Genomic DNA, 4,472 nt, shown 5'->3' on the forward strand with positions numbered 1-4,472 from the left:
GATTCACGCATGTCTAGCGGCCCGAAGGCACACTGTCAAAATGAAACTAGACCTATCGGTCCTTTGAAATATAACATGCATCAAAGCAAGATGGTAAACTACCCTATTGGTCTAATCATGCATCACATACATAATCTGAGTATTGTTTCTACCGCACAGATCATATCATAACATGGAAGTTCAAACATGCTCATAATACTCATCACGTACCTCAAATTTGATCACGAATATTAGTCCACGAAATTAATCTTCCTTAAAACCTTTGGAAAAATTGAATCAATCCTAAAACATACATTGGCAAATAAAATTTAGCGACCACAGTCTAAAATCATGCATCCAAAACATTATGGGTAACAATAAATTCAAGCCAAACTAAATGAGTAATCAAGACCTTTCAAGAAAACTCATAAAACACCATAAAACTTACCAAAATCCTCCAAAAATCAATCCTTGTAATGTTGGACAACTCGGAGTGACCCAATCTTCAATCCAAACTCTGATTGCACTGAACGTCATCCAAACGATATCAAAACTTAATGGGCATCCAAGATATCTAAAACTCATTGTCAAAATCCATTATGAACTTCCCTTAACTCCAAAATTCTGGCATAACATAACAATTCATAGCAGCAGGCAACGACAGGCGTCGAGCGGCGGCCTCAGATCTAGCAGACGGCGGCGACTGGCGAAGGGGTGAGCGGCGGCGCGAACTGCTGGCGGAGAAGCACGTGTAGGCTTCAATTGACAGACGGCGAGGCTGACAACCTGCACAGTCGAGTCTCGCGAACAGCATGGACAAGGGGCTATTAGTGTGGGATGGCTCGACTCTAGTTCGCACGAAGGATAAGTGGCGTGGCTACCGACTCTGGTGTACAGCGACTCGAAGGCGGCTGGAAGTGTCAAAGCTCGCAGCAGCGAGAGGCGTTGAACTTCGTGGTGACTAGAGCTAGGGTTTTTGGCAAGCGAGGCAAGGAGATCACAGGGGGAGGGGGGCTTCACTTTTCTTTTCTTTTTCTTTTTTTTTTTTTTACCTACTTATGCCAATAAATAATAATCAACCCTCTTTCCTTTTCGCTATTAAATTCCAAATCCCACACCCCTTTTCCAAAATATTTTAAATCTTCCAACAAAACAAATACAATTAACTCCATAAATAATCAAATCTCCATTGCAAGCTGATAACGGGCAAAAATGCATGTTATTACAGCGCAAAGTTATAAAACAATGTAGGATTGCGATGATAAAAATATACAATATTGCATCCAAAAGCTATAAGTTCACAACATTGTGATTGCATGTGTCCATTGCATTAAAATAGCTAACTTATGTATTTTTGTGCAGAAAATGCATTGACGTAAGGTGGAATTGCGATCCAAAGAAATTAACATCCGAGCGCATTAAAAGATTGCGTTGACACAAGGCTATGAGATCATTTTCGCTCGTGAATATCTGCTCAAGAAGGTTTCCGCATAGGGTCGGGGCATCATGGTGGGCACATCTGGGTGAAAAACGTAATAAATCACGACGGGACAGAAAGCTAATTATGGTCGATTCCGAATTAAGTTGACAAACCGTAATGACCTACTATAGCAAGTACACTCAACTTTTTGGTGACAAATATTCGGCGCATCAGACAGAGAATTAATGTCATCCCATCAGTGCAATCATAAGAGAGAAGAAGCCTTTCACCCTGAAGCTCTATAAATACCGAAGGCCACCTTCAGTGAAAGAGTTCAGCCAGTTAGCCAGTTTTGAGAGTTCACCATTTAGACGATACTTAGCCTTGTTCTTAGTTTCTTATACCTAGAAGGCAGAGCGGGAGAAGGGAAGAAACGTCGGAAGATCGCCCTGGTCAGCTCGAGAAAGTGCCAGGGAGCATGGAAAATCAGAGAGAGGGCCGACTTTTGCGAGAGCAAGAATATCTTTTGAGCATAGTAGAGAAGAATAGTGTAAAAGCCTTAGGAAGCAAGAAATTGCTACCAGGCTCTTTATTCTTATTCTGCATTGTCATTCTGTATTTTGATTATATATCTATAAAATGGAACTTGCTTATCTACATCTATTCACTCTCTTTAAAACACGCACGAGTAGTTAAATCTATCGAATGGGTTGAGAAGTACGTAGCTAACATGACCTAGGATTTTCATCGCATGCGATCATCTTGCCTTATGTTGCATCCATCACTCCTTTAGAGCTACCCGAGAGAGAGTCTAAAGAAAGAACCTAAGACTTGAGATAGCTAGGTTAGAAGTTCAACTCGAGAGAGCAAGATTAGATCTACATAAGCAAGAGATAGAGACTTAAAGATAAGCTCTGTTTGTCAACATGCATCGCATGCACCCTAGAGACAAGTTATGGTATTATGTGGTCACCTTGTATGTGTGTGTGTCAATCGTCATCGCATAAACAAGAATTGAGGCTTATGTGTAAGTTCTATAGACATCATCGCATATATCGAATGCATTTTAAAACTAGAAGCCATAGCATTTGCGTTGAAAGATGATTTTCTGTTGTATGTGTGTAGCATGATCGCATAACATGAACGCAATCCTAGGAAGTGTTAGCTAAACCCTTTCTCAACCCATTCCCCCGCATATTTATCGCATCTTTCGTAATATTAACTCTTTTCTTAGCTCAATCGTATACATTTTATACTGTAAACAGCAACCCAACCAACTCTTTGATTTATTGTTACACAAAGTAATCTAAAAATTACCACTGCATATTGTTTTCCTTAGTCCCTGAGTTCGACCCTGGGCTTACTAGGCAACTCGGTAGGGTTTATACTTGGATCTTATTGAGAAAACTTGCATGCTCAACGCATTTTCCATCAACGCAATCCCTATCATTATTTCATCGCATAAAATAACGCATCAAGTTTTTGACACCGTTGTCGGGGACTTCAGCAATACAGTGTGCTAACAATAATTTTTTTATTTTCTTTGCAGCTTTCAATCTCTGGCGAATTATGACCCAGAGATTGAAAGACCGTTCCGATGAAGATTGAGAGATAGCCCCCAAAAACAAGAGAAAGATAACATGGCGGAACAACCAAGAAACAGAGCACCAAATGAAAATAATGTCATGGCGAATCCAATCCTAATGGCGAACGACCGCAATAGGCTGATTCGGGACTATGCATTGCCCAACCTCTAAAATTTCTCCCCAAGAATCATGAGGCCCGCTCTTGACGGATCGAGATTCGAAATGAAACCGGTGATACTACGGATGATCCAAACTGCTAGACAGTTTAGTGGTAGGCGTGGCAAGGATCCGCACGCCCACCTCTAGAGTTTCATCGAGATCTGCAACACTTTTGTGTTCCCTAAAATCTTCACTGAAGAGGTTCGACTAACTTTGTTTCCATTTTCGTTGTGTGACCAGGCACGAAAATGGGCTTATTCTCTCGAGCCAGGGGAGATTACATCATGGAAGCAAGTAGTAAAGAAATTTATGAAGAAGTACTTCCCTCTGATGGAGAATGCCAGAAAAAGGAAGTTGATAACCAATTTTGAACAGGATACTGATGAATCGCTCAGTGACGCGTGGGTGAGGTTTAAGAGGCTTGTAAGAGATTGCTCGCATAACAGTTTACCAGACTGCTTACAGATGGAGATTTTTTAAGAAGGATTAAACCCTGCATCGGAGACCGCTGCCAATACAGTAGCAGCTGGAGGTCTGCTAGATAAAACTTATGATGAGACCAAGAATATCCTTGATCGTATTTCTAAAAATCATGAAGATTGAAGAGAAAGCGATCAAAGATTGAGAATCAAGGACAGTGATGCGAACAATGGTGCCATCACATCCCTTCAGAGTCAAATGATTGCGATGATGAACTTAATACAGGGAATCGCAATCAACAGCCCAACAACACATAGTGGGCAAGTGAATGCAATTAACCAGACGACCGCAAGGTGTGCTACTTGCGGTGAAGGACACGCAATGGAGGAATGCCCGCAAAACCCACAGTCAATTTATTTTTGTGAAGAATAATCCGTTCTCTAACACGTACAACACTGGGTGGAGAACCCACCCCAACTTTGCGTGAAAAAATCAACAGCAAAATTTTCAATCTGTGGACCAAAAAGAAGGGCCACTCGGATTTTTCCCGCTAACCAACGATCAAACGAGTAATCAAGCCGGCAGTTCGTAGGCACCACAATCTTCCACTTTGGAAACTTTGTTGAAGCATACATTGAAAAGAACGAAACGGTGCTTCAAAACCAAGCGATGTCTATCCATAACCTAGAACTTCAGATAGGCCAGATTGCGGGCGAACTTAAGAACAGACTGCAAGGGGCCCCGTCGAGTTCAACGGAACTGCCACGCAACCCAGGGGGTATGGGTAAAGAACAATGTCAAGTTGTTACATTGCATAGTGGAAAGACTGTGGCGGGGGAGAAGAAGGAGCCTAGCCAGACTGCTCCAATTGAGCTGGAACCAGAGACTGTGTTGACTCGAGAAGAAAC

At 41.8% G+C, this 4,472-nt stretch overlaps 1 non-coding gene across 1 annotated transcript; it reads right to left on the reverse strand.

The window, feature by feature from the left end:
- Positions 1-3,486: 3,486 nt before the first annotated feature.
- Positions 3,487-3,593, reverse strand: LOC120069337 (small nucleolar RNA R71). Its single transcript, XR_005479510.1, has one exon. It is a non-coding gene; the product is annotated as a small nucleolar RNA R71 (small nucleolar RNA).
- Positions 3,594-4,472: the final 879 nt, after the last annotated feature.

The sequence above is a fragment of the Benincasa hispida genome, chromosome 8 (genome assembly GCF_027475165.1).
Source record: "Benincasa hispida cultivar pf3 chromosome 8, pf3_genome.v1.1, whole genome shotgun sequence".
Taxonomy (NCBI): domain Eukaryota; kingdom Viridiplantae; phylum Streptophyta; class Magnoliopsida; order Cucurbitales; family Cucurbitaceae; genus Benincasa; species Benincasa hispida.